Here is a 19,613-nt window from a genome sequence, read left to right on the forward strand (position 1 = left end):
TATTTGAAGAAAGCCTGTTGTAACTACTAATAATGTTCAGACAAAAACACCTAAATAAGTTTCTTAAAAAAAAAAACTAAATAAGCCTACTGTTTAAAAAATAGTATCTTGTACCTGTTCAAAAACAGTATTTTTTGACCAGATTCAAGATTTAGATTTTTGAAGAATGTAGATTGAAGATAAATAAGCCTGTTTAGTAGTTGTATTGCTTAATATATCTTTATTTAATAAGTAGCCGGTCAGGTCGAAGTATTCGTAATCATCATGGTTATGAGAATACTGATAAATAACAATTAAACCCTAAAAATTTATTTTACTCTCATTCTTGACATAAAAGCTCTGATATACTTCTGTTGTAAATGAACATATCTTTTTTGTTTTCCTTTCCATTATAGAGTTGAATACCCTATATCTCGGGAAGAGGTCAAGGTAGAAAGCTGAAAGTTGGATATGTTATAAAACTCAGTGTTTATTATTTTTACATCGAAAAACGAAATCAATAACTGAATTAGGTCGTTGTTCAAGAAAAAAAAAATCACAACTTCACCTCCAAGGGGCTAGGGCCTCAGCCTATAGCTTACAAACTTCCCTGGGATAACACGAATGAATCCTGAAAATTTGAAAGCAATCTGTCGGTTGGTTTTTGCCTAATGCTGTTGCAAACAGACAGAACCACTACAAAAATTTTACATTTATATATTAGATAGATAAAGTAACAATATAGTATATATATATATATATATATATATATATTGCTGATCTCTGTTGTGGAGTGGGAGCATCTCAGCCTTGATTCAGAAGTCCCGGGTTCAAATCCTGGTCAGGTATGGCATTTTTCATACGCTACAAATTTCCATACTTATAAGACAATGCCCATCATTTCAAATAAAAACAATATATATGTATGCTGATTCCAATAATGTTGTTCAATATGGTGTGTGTTTTCTTTTAATGAGATGGGCGAGCATCGACTGCTGTGATCAGTTAACCCGAATGGAAATTTTTAACGTATGAAAAATGCCATGCCTGACCGGGATTCGAACCCAGAATCTCCGGTTAAAAGGCTGAGACGCTAACCATCGCGCCACGGAGGGCGGCAGTTGTGTTGCTACAAATTTTGTGGTTAGAGTGTTGTGTTTTCTAAATTTATTTTTTTATTTATTTTTAGTTATTTTTTTATGTAATTACAGAATTATGCACCGAATGATGATGCTGGATCCCACGGAAGTCAACCAGTGGTATTAGATTATTTGTTACTGTGTTGGTGGTTAAGTAGTTTTTTGAATTTATTTATACAAAAAAAAGAAGAAGAAAAAGAAGAAGAAAAAGAAGAAGAAGATGTTTATATACAAATGTATTGTACCACTGAAAGAAAATTTCATATTTTATTAAAAAATAATTTTATTAAGTGTTTTGTTGACAAATTCTTTATAATTCATCGTAATTTCTATGAAATCTTCACGCTAATGTACCTAGACCACGATTCTTTTTTTCACGAAATATTTTGTTTTTTGTATACATTAATTTTAGTCAGTATCTCTAACTTTAAAAATTGATGTAATATAAGGCATAAATTAATAAAATCATCTAATAAGGATTTATTAGAACTTCTTATAATAAGAAAAATAATTAAAATATAAATATGCTATTTGATATTTATTTATATCCGTACAAATAATTTTTAAAAAAAGTTGAAAAATTATGGTAAACTCATACCATTACATGTGTTTTGGACTACATAAAAAACAGTTAAATAGTATAAGGTGATAAAATATAAAAAGACGTTCCTTTACGTTTTCTATAATTGTAAAAAAAAAAATCATTTATCTTTCTTCCATACCTCTGGTAGAATCATAATTTATCAAAACACTTATAACTCTCACACTAGTTGGTAATATAAAAAATCCCAAAACTCTGAATGTTATGAAGTTTAAAATGAACAAATGAAATATTTAAGGTGAATTTTGCTGCTGTTCATATAAAATTCATTACAGTATATCTGATGATTGTAACACTAAAATATTTCATTATTTATATTTTTCTCGTTTTTTTATTTTTTTATTTCTCTTCTTAAAAAAGTTAGACAAGTTTTCTAAAAGCAAAAGTTTACAATTACAAGATACATTTGGAAAAAATCACCTAAACGTGACATGAATTTAAACACTTTAACGTTTACAAAAATGTAAAAGTTTTGAGTACAAAAATTATTTGTTCTTCATTATAAAAACACATTTAAAAAAAAAAGTTAATTTTTAATATAATAATTTTTAATTTCTTAAAATATTTATTTATTAGCAATTTTTGAAAAATTTATCTTAATTACCAAAAAATGAAGCAAAGCGAGAGTGAGTAATTCCAGTTAATGATGAAATTAAGAAGATCTTTTCTCCACAATTCTCTAAAAGTTGTAGTCCATAAATAAATAAAGCATTCTTATATCCTACTTAGGTATTCGGTTCATTTAATTAAAATTATGCTTCCGGCCTCTGTAGTGCGAGTGATAGCGTCATCCGAAGGTCGCGAGTTTGAATCCCGGTCAGCATGGCATTTTCACACGCTACGAAATTGCAGTTTCATCTCATCCGCTAAAGTAATGCCTAACGATGTCTTGGAGGTTAAAAAAATGCTATTTGCTTTAAAAAAATAACTTCTGCTTTATTGCATATCGAAAGAAATAAATAAAAATTGAATTGATTCAAAATGATATGATAATTTCTTGATAATTTAAATGGTATTTAAATAATTTCTTTGAAAGCATACTCGGTGATAAAGTGGTAAACTAAAAAAAAAAATCTGTATAATTTGTCTTCTCTTTGTAATATGAAGGTTTTTTTTTTTTAAGTTTATTATGATATAACTTAAACAATTATATCTATAGTTATTTTTACTTCGGTTGAAAACCCCCTAATTATTCGATAAATAGCGCAAAAAACTATTTTTGTTCAATTTTTTTATTGGTAATGAATTCACCATACAAGCTCTTCGAAGTTTTTGTGTGAGAATATTATGATGTGAAAATTACTTAGCAAAAAACAGCAAGCCTAACCGGGTTTTGATCCCAGGACATTTCAGAAGAAATGCTGATACGCAACTACTCTGTCATGGGGGTTGGCTGCCCTTGGCCGTTCTGTTTACAAGGTTTTCAAAGTCATGAACTATAGTAGTAAATTTATAATTTTTTGCGCCATTATAAGATTCTATAATTTTCATACGTAAAAAACTACAAAATACTGTTGTAGGATGGTTTGATTATATTTCATATTTATAAATATGATTGATTATAAATCATATTTAAAATAAAGCAAGATTCTCACTGCTTATGAGGTTAATAACACTGCAAAATAATTAAAAATATGTAAACTTTATTATACATAGTAATATATTACGTTAATTGTATTGTTAATAATTTTATTCAGTTCCATTGCAAATGACATTTTTATAATGCAAAATTAATATTATGTTGTAATTAGTTTATCATTATAACATTAATTAAATATTATTAAACACTAATTAATTATTAACAACATATGACGTGTTATGGCTAGTTGCGTTATAATGTAAGTAAGACCATTATTATTTTATAGCCATAATTATTTTATTAAACAGAATTTCATTTTTAATAATAAAATAAAAATTAAAAGAATGTCAAAACTCAAAAATAAATGAAGTAGAAATAACCTGTCAATAAATGTCATCGCATACATTATAATCATTAAAATTCTTCATACACTTTTTGTTCCGCTCCAGTTATTTGGTAGCTCTGTTACATGGCTACTCTGCGTTTTGAAACTAGATATATCAAGTTGGCACTAGTTCCAAAAAGCGCTGAAGTATTACACTCTAAATATAAAATTGACTGATATACAAAATAAAAATAAATTGATTTTTTTTAGGTTTGAATCATTACAAAACAATTAAAAACTATGTAAATCTCGTCCATTTTTTATTATTTTTTTGTCTTAATGAATTAGTTTTTTGTTTGACCAAAGAAGCTTTGAAACTTCTACTTGAGAATATGAAAATCGAAGTTTGTAACGTATGAAAAATTCCATGCCTGTATGGGATTCGAATGCGAGATCTTTGAATGAAAGGAGGACATGAAATGTGGATGAAAATTCGACGCAAAGTATAAAAATCTTTGAAACTAAACAAATTAGCAAAAGCAGCAGCAAAAATTCAAAAATTAACTAAGAGAATAAATGACTTGCTGGTCTTTAACAGAAAACTTTAGTGGATGTAATGAAATTATTATTCATAACTTTCAAACGAGAAATAATTTTCTTTCGGCAGAAAAATGAAAGAAGCAAAAAAAACATTCTATATTTACTCAGTGATGTTGGCGTTAATCTTTTTTTTTTTTTACTTTCCAAGATTAATAAAATTTCAAGATGGATAAAAGAACAGTCAAGATTTAAAGGAACTAAGGTCAGAAATGAATATAAAAAATGTTATTACAAGCGAAGAGAATTAGATACTTGTGCCAAAAACACTTAAATGGAGAGTTTTGAGAAAAGGAAACTAAACAAAACAAAAAAAATGAATAAAACTGAAAGAGGTTCCTGGAAACTGTTAAGCATTTGAATAAGGTTCTGGGATGAAAAAATGTATTTAGGAGAAAGAGTGAAAATAAAGATAGAAATCATTGAGAAAACTGATAAAAAATAACGATTCATTTAAATACTAAACAATTCTTTACTCTAAAATAAAGAACTTCTATCGCGTTAAGTGAAATAAAAAATAATTAATTTTAACGATGACACCAATAGTCGTGGGATAAATTTATTTGAACTTTTGAAAATAATGTGCATGAGATGCAATGTGAATATAAGGCTTTGAAAAATCTACATAATAAAGAAGAAATAATGAATAATGAGTAAGAATTAATGCATTTGTAAAACAAACTTGAGAGATAATTATAAGAGTTTGTAAGGGTGAGAAAGCTCTAAAACAAGTTACACCTTAATGCTACAGAATTTAAAGATATAATATTGCTAACAATAGTTGATGTAGTGAAAGGGTTGAAAAAACGAAATAGTGCAAGACTGGTTGGGGTAAATATTTAATGTCTGAAACATTTTGTTTTTTATCTGAGATTCCTGCATCTTTCTAATAATTGTTAGAAACTCTTATTAAGAATCGACTTCCGGTTAAAGTCATAAATATTTTTTTAAATGAATGATAAAAATAGTTTTTATTTAAATTTTGATAAATCATACAGGCATTAGTTCGTTACATAGAGTACACTTAATTCTTAATTTATATTCCAGTATTTTAATAATAGACTGAGGCGATCGCTGAATGTATTTTCTTGAACAGGAATAAACAATTTTTAGGAATGTTCATTCAACTTAAGGTGCTATTTTAAAATAAAATAAATTATACTAAAACGAAGTGAATTAAATTTATAAACTCATTTAGAATTCATAGACTTTGAAAAAGCCTTTGATATTGTAGCAGGGAAAGGTTATATAACGGTTTAGTTAGCAGAGTTCTCCCTTTGCTCTTACAGCCTTCACATGTTTGTATGAAATACATCAATTGTGATAAGTCATAAGATATAAACAACTTAAGGAAATAAATTAAATTTTTAGATAGGTCTAATGCACCTCTCCAACGTTTTTTAATTTACGTTTGAACGATGCTATATGCAAGTTGAAATTAGTATTTGACTCGGGAATATAGCTAAACTGCAATATCGAAGTACTTTGTAAGCCGATGTTGTGTAAGAATTCAAGAAAATGAAGATCTTCTAAGAAATAAATCTCTCTAAATAGCATAGAAAAATGTATAAATCTCAATAAATTTATATTATAAATAAAAGATATCGGCAAAGAAAAATGGCTTTTAGAGGAATTTACCTTGTGAGATCTAAAATTTAATACACAGAAAAATCGTGGAACAGATATCAAAATTTTAAATATTGGGTTTTTATGATTTTACAAATAAACTAAACAAATTTACATATACACCTATTTATGAGGCAATTCATAGACCTTAAAAAAAAACTTTATTAAAAAACATTTTATAAAACGATGGTGTTATCTAAAGAAGTACTTATAAAAAAAACGAAAACAAAAGAATAATACTGGCAGAAATGTGATTTTTAAAAAAGTGATTTGAGTACACGCACATTATAAGAAAGAATAAGAGATGAAGTTATCCGTAAAGATTTGAAAATTTTCAGTTTGAAACGTAAAATTAATTCATGTAAACATTTAGAAAGAATTGATATCGGTAAATTAGTTCATATTTCCCCGGAATGTACTACAGACTTACTGATCATATTGATCTCCAGATTGATCTCCAAAGATATGGTTTTCAGAATAACAAATTTTACTTACTCCCTGAAGCGAAGAAAAATGAATATTTATGCACAAAAAAATAGAGGCTATCGCAAAACTTGTAGGTATTTTTTACATAGGACTATTCATAACCTAATTAAATTTAATTCAGCAAATTTAGAAAATACACTAGATGTTTTGAAATATTTAATTCTTAACTTTAAATATTATATATTAGATTGGAATGAATTTTTTTCAGATTTGTATAATCTCCTACTTCGGTTTTACCTTTATTATTCTTCCTCCCCCGTAAGGGACCGTTTCACGATCATATAACTTATATATTCAGTAAAATTTGAGATTTTTCTTTTCTTAGGCGGTACAGCACTACTACAAAACATTAATTATTAAAGTAGAGTTTCCAGTCATGTTTGGAAAATACATCATTGTAGATTAAAATTCCCATTTTTTAAAAGTCGCAATTAACATAAACATTTTTATTTCTTGAATAGATAAATTATTGTGCCTAGAAGTTTAATAAATATTAAAATATTTTTCTCGTCTTTAGACGTGTCGATTGTTTGTGATTGCTTGTTCATTCATATTTACAGTAAGAATAGTATATTCGATCTTAATATGTTCAAAACTATTCGTGTATAAGTGCAGTATACAATTTACGTGTACATGAAGCTCCAATAAAAATAGAATGATTTAATTTTCTTCAAAAACTCTTATAGGATTTTCCTGTGCACTGCACTGTGCACTTCTACAGAATTAAACATTAACAGTCAACAATGTTATTCAATATTCAGTCATTGAGCTCAGCAATCAGCCTATTTCAATTTGACTGGATTTATGTAAAGATAAGGTATTGTAAACAGTAAAAGTCTTTTTAATCGATTTCAGTTATCATACTCGTCAAATACGATAAAACTTAATTATTTAAGTTTTTCGTGTATTCCCTCTATTTTTTCTTATTAAAAACTTATATTTTTCCCGACAGCTTTCTAATTTTTGTGTTGTTTTGGTAGAATTTCTCTGTAACATAAAGAATTTTTTTTAAACTATAGTTTTCAAATTTAGCAAGTTGTACAAGCGAACTTATAAAAAAAATATCCATGATATATTAACACATGTAATGCGATATACTTACAATTAATTGTGATTACGATGTATAGTATTCAGAAAGGAAAAAAATGTAAAAATATTTGTTTTTAAATAATTTATTTTTTTAAATTTACGTACGAATAGCGTGATCAATGAATTAATTCATTCTTTTGTTTCTTAAAAAGTTTTCAGAAACTGAACTATCCCTGCTCTTTTTACACAATGCTCTGACACGTGCCGCCTAAATTAAGTTTTATGTATATGAATGTTGTGAAGATATTTTACTCTTATTTAATTAAGGAAATCGTAAGATCGAGTCCCAGCAGGGATGCCCCACTCGGGGTGTCCCCGTTAGAGGTATTGGCATAAAGACCGAGTCCTGGCTCCCGAAGTGGGGCCTCAGGGCGGCATACCCAGGTCTGGTGGATCCTACTCTTTGAGGCGGGCTCAAAGTGAGATCCGACCGGCGGGCCGAGGCGGCCCGCTGAGCAAAGGACACTCCCTCAGGCTGCGTACTTAAATGCAGGATCTGGCTCGGGGGAAAAGAATAAATAAAAAATATTAAGGAAATCATAGAGAAACTCTGCCATATAGATAAAATAAATCTTGAATATGTGTTAATAATATCTGAAATTTAGACGAATAGAATTTGCCTTTTAAGAAAGTAACTCAATTTATTTGATTGTACAGTTGTAGTTAAAAGCATTTTACATCTTTATATTATTAAAGAAATACAAAAATTATTTGATTTTTTTTTTATCATAAAAATATTTAAGAAAACGTTTGTTTTCCAGTAATAAGACTATAAATTGAAATATTTAAAATATTATCAATTAAAAATTTATTCATTACTCAAGTAAAAAAAAAAATTATTTGTCAATTATCATACAATAAAGTGTCCATAATATCCATCATGTTAAAATAAAAATTTTCTAACCTGTACTAATTTTAAATTAATTGTATCATCATTAATGGAGTAAAATTGTTCTCGGGGCTGAACAAGAAGCTGAAGAAGAAGAATGGTCAAGAAGAAATTCTTATTTGTGTAGAGTGCTGAGTCCGCGTCCGTATTATGTTTCACGTTACAGAAACCAGAAGGACATTGCATGTGCCTAATCCTTACTTAGAAATGCTCTTTGTCACGAATTCTTTCCATCTTATGAAAGTTTTTGCCCTTAGATTTTTTTTCAGTAACATGATATATGACTTTGTGTTGTGTGTGTGTGTGTGTGTGTGAGCGCGCGCGCGTATGTGGGGAGGGTTGTGTTTATGTTGAGGTTAAAAACAATTTAACGTTTCTGCCTACTATATATGCACATTTAACTATTAAAAAGATGCAAAAAAATTATAATACGAGAAACCAGTTATTATTTTCAAATTATTACTATTTCACACAAGTGAATTGTTCATTATTGTTAATACAATTGGAACTGAAATTTTGAACACTTATGAAATGAAGTAATAACTATCCTTGAAACAAGAACAATTAAACAGACAGAAATTATTGTACCTAGTTAATATGCTATTTATGTTAGTAATTTGGTTTTAATTATGAAAACACTGTAAAGAAATAGAGGCAAATAAAAAAAATTTTTTTTGTTCAGCCCCGGGAACAATTTTACTATCATTAATGATGATACAATTAATTTCAAATCAGTACAGGTTAGAATTTTTTTAATGCATAAATTTTTAATTGATAAAATCTTAAATATTTCAATTTATAGTTTTGTTACTGGAAAACAAACGTTTTATATTTTTATGATAAAAAAAATCAATATATGGCAGAATTTCTCTATGATTTCCTTAATATTTTTTATTTATTCTTTTCCTCCGAGCCAGATCCTGCATTTAAGTACACAGCCTGGGGGAGTGTCCTTTGCTCAACGGGCCGTCTCGGCCCGCCGGTAGGATCTCATTTTGAGCCCGCCTCAAAGAGTAGGATTCACCAGACCTGGCTATGCCGCCCTGAGGCCCCACTTCGGGAGCCGGGACTCGGTCTTTATGCCAATACCTCTAACGGGGACACCCCGAGTGGGGCATCCTTGCTGGCACTTTTTTTAGCCGCCATTTTTTCTCCCAAATTTCCCCCCCAATTTTTGTGTGATGACGTCACAGGGGGTAGGGGCGATGACGTCAGAGGGGGTTATCGTCAGAGGGTGGCGTGACGTCAGAGGGGGTGTGACGTCATTGATGATGCTTGTCCAGAACCGGCATTTTTACACTACTATGGATGAGTTTTTGGTCGCCGCCAGATTACAAAATGACATTACTTTCAGTAAATTACATAATAACTGTCTGAAGAAGTCGATATTGGCATAGACAATATCTATCGATATAGGCAGTGACATTAAATTTAGTAAATGAAGTTCTAGGTTATTTATTTGTACTTCTTTTTTATTTGGTAGTGATATTGGTGAGGGTTGAATAGTGGAAAAATCCCACAATTAGTAGGAAAGCTACTGTTAAAATTTCGTAATGATTGATTCAATAGTTTTCGCGATTTTACAGCTCAGTGAACAAACGAAAAGACTTCTCTTTAAATAATAGTAAGATTAGATAAAATGTTAAAAATGATTCTTAACATGGCTATCAATTAACAGTTGTAACAAACATTGTTAAGGTTATTCATCTATATACGCTTAAAAAAAATACTGTGATTTGAAAATATTCTACTTGTTTTTACATTCTTCAGTAATTGAAATCATATTTATTTTATTTACAATAATTTAAAATAAAAAGATTAAAAATTGAATTCATTAAAATTGCAAATATATATATACATATTATATATCAAAATAAAAAAAAAAATTGAATGAATAATTTAATGAATTGTAGCTATTAGACCCATTAATAGGTTAGGTAAGAAATCAATTAATGAAACTAATTAAAACAACAAGTTTTCCTGTTGATCTGTCTTTTATATTAATTAAAACAATACGTTTCTACTTTAAGATTAGGTCTGTTATGTTACTAGCCGGTCAGAGCTCGCTTCGCTCAGCCAACTGCCTAGCCAGGACCCGTCCGCCCCTTTACCCTTGACGCGTTCGTATCCTCATGTTTGTGAGAATATGAAGTATTTTACACTTATTCATTAAAGAAAAAAGATTTGTAATTTTACTTAATTATATTTCTGTTGCCATTGTGACAGAAATATAATGAAGTAAAAGGATTAATACATATATGTACATCGTTTGCATCAAGAAGAATGGTGTTGCTCTATTTTTATAAAATATAAAAAAAATTATGTATACAATAGTTTTTTTTAACATATGAAAAAATAATAAGTATAATAAATGTTAATGAAAACAACGTACTGCTTATATAGTAGTACACAATACAGTTTATTGTACATATATTAGTTCATTTTTTCCGCTAGATGGTAGTGCTTTATTCAAAATAAAAATGTGAGTACATGTAGAAAACAAGCCATCGCACCATGCAACTTGATAACGATACAATATTCTATTTAACTGTGTGTTTGTTGATAAATCGAAACTGATTTTAGGAAATAAGACTTTTTTGTTGAACATTAAGATACATACTTAATAAAAGATTTTTTGAACAAAATTATAAAAAAAAAAAAAATAATAATTTTGAAACTTACGGTAAAAAAGAATTTCATTCTTCCGCATTCCAAAGAACCTTACCCAAAACTCATTAAAATATTTCGGCCTATGTTTTCTAATCACACATATTTCGTTTGTAATCAAAAATAATTTTGTTTTGTTTTTCAATATTCGCGAGCGGCTTCTTTTCTCATATTGATTATTTTCCTTGGCGTATCAATATTTTACAAAAAAAAAAAAAATTGAGGTGGATTAATAAAAGAACTAATAATGAAACCTATTTAAAAAATACTTTGAGGCTGAAAACATAATGTTTTTACAATTCTTCTTTTAATTTGACTGTTTTGAAATCTGTTTCAAATTGAGGAATAGTAATTTTTTGGGGGTTGTTTTTAATATGGACTAATTTCCTAATCTCAGAATAGATAAAAAAATTATATTTTGGTATTTAGAGCTGGTTTTATTGTTGGTTTAATTTTTTAAAGAATTGTATTTTATCTGTTACAAGCCTAATTATGCATGTTAAACGTTTGTAAAATTTACAGCTAGATTTTACAGTTCAGTGAACATTCTTACATTTCCTTATCATGAAAGTACACAGAATTAAAGAAAATATTTTCAACCCAATTGTAAATAAAACCACAGTAGGTACAGGAAAATTACAGTTTAAAATGTCCTAAGTTAGTTAATGAATCGTTATCAAACTGATTATATACATACCTTACACCTACATTATCTACTGAATAAAATCTTTACTTATTTCAGAGCGTTATTTCGCCTGTTATGCATTATTATCGAATGTAATCACCTATGAAAATTCTTCCTTTAACTACACCCTTTGGTTGTTTATATGAATTTCTCATCGACATTGTGCACTAAGGAGTTGTACGATATTCACACATAAATTAATATTCAATATCACCGAAAAATTTTCCCGTTTTATTTCGGTTTGAAGTTAGGAGTTTATGAATAATCTTAATTATTTTATAATTTTTTATAATAATAATTGGTTTATATGACTCCCCTTTTATTTATTTCTTTTACCTTCGCAGCCACCGTTAGGTATTACTTAAGAGAGGATAAGATGAATGACAATTTTTGTAGCGTGTGAAAATGCCACACCTGACCGGGATTCGAACCCGAGACCTCCAGATGAAAGGTCCACCTACCTACCACTTCCACCTCGGAGGCCGGCTTATATCACTCACCTGCATCACACACTTTTACAGTGAACCTATAGTACCCTCAGCTGGTAGAAGGGCAAGGCTGTGAGATATATTTTAACAGCAGAATAATTTTAATAATAACCTTTGTATTCTGTCTGTATTTTGCGAATTACTAACTTAAAACTAATGCTAATAACTCATAATATTAAAAACTAAAAAAGAAAAAAAACATTCTGCCTTGAAGTAACATTTTATATTTATATGAATATTATTATTTTTGTCCAATGAGTGCATGCTACACTTAAGACAATGAAAATACAAAAACGAGATGCATTAAACATCTCTTTTATAATGTTTATATAAATATATGTATATAAAATTATTAAAAAATAATAAATAATTAGTTCTATAAAAATTAATGAGGTTTTAATATTTAATTGAAATACTTATTCACCCAAAAATAGGACTGATCGAGTCTCTTTATGATCATACATAAACTTTATAATAATAATAATAATAACAATAATAATCGTGTTTATTGAATACAAATCACATGCAGTACAAGAGAGATTTGTTCATACAAGACAATATTCATGTTCATTTGAATTCAGTAGAATGTTAGTAACATGATAAAAAATAAAAACATCATAAAAACGAAAAAGAAAGATAAATAACAAAAATAAGCGCATGCAATGAATAAAATAAATATAAATCCCTATTGAAATAATATTATTTAAATAAATAAATAAGTTCTTATTTACTTATATTATTAAGCTTCTTTTTATTATCTGCTTAGAACATTTATACAACCTATATATATATATATATATATATATATATATATATATCAAATTTATAAATCAAAATAAAAAATAAACAACCGCCAGCCCAACGAAAAGATTAAGAAAAAATTTCTAAATAAACTAAAAAAAATTTGAATGAAAAAAAGATCTGTAGGGTGTTACCTTCCCACTTTAACAACTAAGCTTTTTAACTTAAATATAAAATTTAAAAAAATAATAATAACAACTAAAATAAATATTTCTCATAAAAGCATTCATTAAGACTAATTGTAACAATTAAGACTAATTATATTATGCTACCTTAGCACAGCCAAATTACTGCATACAGTAAAAAAGAATTAAAATTAAATCACAACTTACGGTATTTATTTACATCCAAATTTGGATTTTCTCTGATTCTGTAAATTTAGTAATCAGTTCAGTTGAATCTGATGGTTTTTTTAGGAAAATGTTTTTTGTCTTGTTTTTTTGGCGGTTTATGCGGTACGATTCTTTTTTTTTTATTATACTGTTTTTTTCATGTATTTGTGTTGTGCGCGCGCGTGTGTTTGTGTTTTGTTTTATTAAAATTAATTATAAGATATATTAATACTTTTTTTTATACTCTCCGTTTAGTACTTAAGCAGGGATTTATGGTTCTTCAGAACAGATTTTTTACGAAAAGTAATTAAAATCATAAAATTATGAGTCAGAATAAAATTCATTTTTAATTAAAAAAACCGGTTCTGAAGAATCAGAGATCTCAACGAAAGTACTGACTCATGATTAAAAAATACGAAAAGCAATAATTGGAAAGAATTTTGACTAATTTTAACAAAGTGGTTATATTCTGCAACACATGTATTATCAGAAGGAATGCTGATATTAAGCGGATACCGGTGTTCTTTTGTGGTTAGGTTTCAATTAACCACACATCTCAGGAATGGTTGACCTGAGACTATACAAAACTAAACTTCATCTACATTCATACATATCATCCTCATTCATCCTCTGAACTAATACCTTACGGAGGCTAAACAGAAAAAGAGAGAGAGAGAAGTGACTATATGAATATGTTTCTTTGAATTCACCTTCAAAAAAAAAAATTACTTACTAATTCACAACATCCCCCATATCACACGCGCACACGCGAGCGCATGGTCATTATATGAATACGAAGGTACATATTATAACATATTTGAAGATAAACTGTTTATGTAAGTTATGGTGAGAATTGAAACCTAAATAAACATAAATTAATCTGATTACTTTATTCATTCTTTTTATGTGATTAACCTTTTTTCTAATTTCATTTCAGTACGTAAGCAAAAACAGAATGATTTGGAATAAAATTTAAAAATAATAATACTTTCTGTGAAAAATCCGCTTCCAAAAATGACCTTTAAAAAGATCTTTTAACTTGTTCATACCTAAATTTAAACCTTCTTATCCACTTATCTTCTAAAAATAGTGCAATTAAATAAAACTAAGTGTAAATAAATAATATTTTTCCACATATCAAAAAATTATACTTCTCTGACAACCATTATTGTCACATAAATAATCAATAAATAAGTCCTTAATTATTACTTTTTAAATGTAACTACTTCATTTCTAGGAATTTTATTCTATTTTAATTTATATATATTTTAAGAAAACATATTGTTAGTAAACAATCTTACACGGTTCAGACTAATTAATTTTTCCCTTAAAGATATAAAACTTAAAATCTATCAGTCTATACGTTTATAGTAGCAGGTAGTGGTGAGTCGGATAATATGCTTATTTATTTCCTTAATTCGCAATGAATTTCATGAAATAAGCATCTAATTTGATTATTGGATTGAAGTTGAGTATTTGACAGTTGCTATTTGAAAAAAAAAACGAAGTAGTGGATACCATTTAAACGATTAGTGTAGCATTTAAATCAGAAAACCAAAATCAGCAGAGGAACTTAAAAATACTTGAGAGTAAGATTTCAAAATATGTTTTATCTCCACAATTTTGGTTGGAGAATAATAACAAAACTTAAAAAAAATATAAATCAATTGAAAGAAAAGTAAAGAACGAGAAAATTCGTTGCTTATTCCCTAGCATCTTTCATTTTCAATAAAAATTGATATTGTTTTTTTTTTCAAAAACAGTATCAGTTTAATTTTTGTAATAATAAGAATTTTAAAACAAACACCGTATATGATCGAGTTAGTTTAAAACGTACTTTTAACAACGAATTTTTCCTCAAAAAACAAATTGAATTTTGGATTCTTTCTTAGTGCAGTAATCAGCCCCATTGAGGGTTTTTCAACGATATATCATTAGTGGTACTTATTTTCATTGGTTCCAGAGATATAACCAAATAAAATTTTAATTAATGAAATATTTGGATGTTACAAGGGTATGATACATCGGTTCGAATGCGACTTCATTTCCTTTTTTTTAATTTAAATATATTCATTTATTAATAATAATTATTAACCTCTGATTGTAAAAATAAAAATTAAGAATTGTAGGTTCTCACTTTCAAATGAAATACGTTTAAATGAAGTGCAGAAAAAAATGTGTATATGTAATTTAATAGGTGTACAAGGAACTCATGTGGTGTTCACATCAAATTTTTACGTTTAAAGTAATTCAACAGAAATGACTACCCCATCATAAAAAATAGTTTTTTTTAAAAGGAAAGAAATAATGGTATTTTATTAAAGGGCAGCTGTTGATGGTGTTACAAATTTATGAAACGATACGGCAGTCATTTTGAAATAGAATGATGATATTTAAAAATAACCTTGAGATAAATTAATGTCAACGTTATCCAGTTAACCTACTTAGGCAGAAAAGTTTCTTTATAAATCACATAGATAATTCTGACGAATCACTATTTATTTTAACATGTTTCCAATTACACGATGAAGAAGAGGATAAATGAACCCCAAAAAGTGTTTTGAAAGATTAAAAAAAAAATCGATATTTTTCAATTTTATCGCCCCTCTCTCCCAACATTGCCACTCAAGCACCTTTTTTTTGTTATCCGCTTGCACTATTAATATGCCTAGGAAACGTTAAAAAAAAATTCGGTTAAAAAGTTTGAAATAAATGAAGTTATTAAAAAGATTTTTTTTTTTTTTTTTAAATGGCATGAAGATAAGCATGCACCACGTATTGAGATTAATATAAAGTGGGGTTATATTTGCAAAATTTTGAGAATATTGTCCCCAAAAGAACTCCCCACCCAGTGAAGATATTGATCCCAAAATCTTACCAACATGTTGCTCCATATGCACAAGTGCTTGTATAAATTTCATCAAAATCGGTTTATCCAGTCAAAAGATATTAAACTTCAAACACGCCAACGCATGTACATACATACATAGTACATACGAATATTACCCCCCCCCCCCATTTACTTTGTTTTTTTGGGATTACTCGATCATAAAACGTCGAGGTATGCAGAAAATACCCATACCCCATTTTTTGATTGATATTTATATCTTAAATATTCTTTATATCTTGCAGTGTAGTTCTAAAGTTGTGTTGCCAGGAAAGTAAAAATCAAGTTAAATTTAAAATAATTTATTGCTTGAATATTCGAATAATGATAACTGTAACTGCCAATGGTAAGAGATTACCTTATGAAATTTTAAGTAGAAAGAAATTTCAAAAGAAAACGTCTGTGATGATTTAATTATCCTACCTTACAGTTGACATAAGTGTTGGAACGAAGACCTGGTGGACTTCATTAAAGAAATAGTTATTACTTTGTCAGTTATTAGTTGGGACTTGGTCAAAATTCCTGGAGACACGACCGGCCAATTTCAACCTTTATATTGCAAGGTAAACGAATATTTTAAAAATTTCATTCGGTTTTGTAATAAGAATCTTCTGTTTATACCTAGTGGCAAAATAAAAAAGCATCAGTACCAAAGTTCTAGAATGTAGATCATGGGTAGTATTCCCTCCACAACTTAATTTATTTTAAAAATTATGTTTATTTCATGCGGAAGATGGTATTATTTCTCTTTATTAATTAATGACATGTGCATATCGACATGTGTAAGCTATAAAATCTTCTCTAAGTATGATTGCATACTTTGTTAAAGTATGCAAATATTACTTTTTATTACAGTACTTTTAACTCCCTTTTTTTCTTTTATTTTTTGTATACGGTTATATTTTATTTTAGTTACGGTAATAATGTTCTAATGCTCTTCAGCTGAAGTTCTTTTATTTAGAAATATTTAGTATTATTTGGGATTATAGTAACGCAAACGAATTCCATTCTATCGTATTATTCTGATAGTGATTCTGATGGTGGCTCGAAAACCGAAAATGAAAGTAAATGTGAATGAGAATAGAATTTTTTAATTTATTGAAATAAATGAAATCTTAAGATTTTTGTAACATTTTTAATTTTTCATTTTGGATGCAAATTATTATTTCACAAAAATCCTTTTTAAAATACAGGTGAACAATAAATAAGATGGCATATCAGATATGATGTAAGACGGTATTAAACCTTTTTAATGTAATTCGGTAAGACGGTACCAAACGTTTGTAATGTAATTCTATAAAATTAGAGAAAATTTATATTCTTTCAGGGATAATTATAATGATTTATTATCTTAAATTAACACTATGACGTCTGATAAAAATTAATTATATTTATTTATGATATAAAGTTAGATTACAACTTTAATTTATTTTTTCCTTTCGGTGACGCCATCTAACAATTAACTGACTAACTTTCTAACCATCTAACACATCTTCTTTCTTTTTCCTATTTAGCCTCCGGTAATTACCTTTCAGATAATACTTCAGAGGATGATATGTATGAGTGTAAATGAAGTGTAGTATTGTACAGTCTCAGTTCGACCATTCCTGAAATGTGTGGTTAAACGAAACCCAACCACTTAAGTACATCGGTATCCATGATTTAGTATCCAAATCCGTATAAAAGTAACTAGCTTTATTAGGACTTGAACGCTGGAACTTTCGACTTCCAAATCAGCTGATTTGGGAAGACGCGTTCACCACTAGACCAACCCGGTGGGTTTAATCATCGTATTCTTAAAAAATAAGGTAACTTTTATCCATTTCGATTTAAAGTGACATGTTGATTACATAACTCGTCATTAGCAAGCGATAAAATCTTCTCTAAGTATAATTGTATACTTTGTTAAAATTCATAGTTACATTTTATTACAGTACTCTTTAACTCTCTTTTTTCTTTTATTTGTTTATATACGGTTATATTCTCTTTTAGTAACGGTAATAATGTTCTAATGCTTTTCTGCTGAAATTCTTTTCATTTAGAAAATGCTCTTACATTAAGTACCGTTTTTAATGCCCTTTGCAATTAAATTTTCTTATTTATTGGAATTAAATTAATGATAATCTTCAAAAGAAGAAAAAAAACCATTAAAGAACTAATAAATATAATGTTAAAAGATATTTATTATAGATGTGTAATATGAATAAAATGCAGAATAAATATTTAACTATATTCGTGTAAGAGGAAATTTATGATCATTTATACGATATAAATTTTCCTGTTACGTACAGGAAATTATTATTATTATTCCTAATCCGTACACTGCAATTTGTTTACTAGTGAACAATAAGCATCCCCTTATTGCCCAGTGAGATGATGATATCTATGACGTGTAAATGAGGTGTATGTAGTCTTGTACAGATTTAGGCCAACCATTTCAGAGATGTGAGGTTAATTGAACCAAAAACCACTAAAGTACATCGGTATCCAATGTCTAGTATTCAAATGCGTATAAAATAACTAATCTTTACTAGGATTTGAACCGCAGAAATTTAGACTTTGAAAATCAGCTATTAAATAAGTGATTTGCGACGACAAGTTTACCACTAGACCAGCCCGGTGGGCTTATAATCATTTAACATTAAAAATATTCCCAAAACTCTAAATTTAAAACAAGGACTAAAAAATAGGTCACGTATAATCGGTAAATTAGATAGAACATTTTATAAATTCCCAACAGGGGGAGAATTATCAAGGTTTTTGTTTTAGAGATCTCCTATTTAATTCAGTACTCAGGTTATACTTGTTTTTATTTATTTTTTAGTAATTTTTCCAACAAAAAGTTTCTTTTATTCATTCCTGAAAGTTTTTTAAGATGATGGACGAAAATCTTTAATTGTTTTTTTGCTGATCTTGATAAAAATTATTTCTTTCATTTCAATTAATTGTTTTAAGATTGTACTTCATTTATTTTTTTCAGTATATAATATCTGTGACTATAGATTATTTCTTCGCTTAAAAATAAAATTAAAATTAAAAATAAAATTCATTTATCGAAGATCTTGTTTATAAATTTACTTTGCCGTCGTTTTGAAATAGAAGTTTATCTTATATTTATTAATTTGTTGATAAGCATTTTTACTTTTCACTTTAATTAATTCAGTTCTACTTAGGTTAACACTGTATGAAAATCTTTAAAGTTTAGTCTGAAAGAAGCAGCCTTAACTCCTCTAAGTACATATCGTTGATAAAATGGGTTATAAATTAGTAGTAAAAACTACATTTGGGAGGGATATTTTTGTTTCCTTACCAATGATTACAATGCTTTAATAAATTTATGTATGAAAAATATTTTCATTTCCGGGTAATCCAATAGTTTTAGTTTATGAGTTAGAACAGGCTTTCCGGTTATCAGTCATGAAGTGTGGCGTGCAACATTATAG

The 19,613-nt window shown here is 28.0% G+C and overlaps 1 protein-coding gene across 3 annotated transcripts in view; it reads left to right on the forward strand.

The window, feature by feature from the left end:
• The window catches only part of LOC142322041 (RYamide receptor-like), a 591,685-nt gene that overhangs the window by 311,218 nt on the left and 260,854 nt on the right, over nucleotides 1-19,613 (forward strand). The window lies entirely within an intron of this gene.

This window comes from Lycorma delicatula, chromosome 3, assembly GCF_047948215.1.
Source record: "Lycorma delicatula isolate Av1 chromosome 3, ASM4794821v1, whole genome shotgun sequence".
NCBI lineage: Eukaryota > Metazoa > Arthropoda > Insecta > Hemiptera > Fulgoridae > Lycorma > Lycorma delicatula.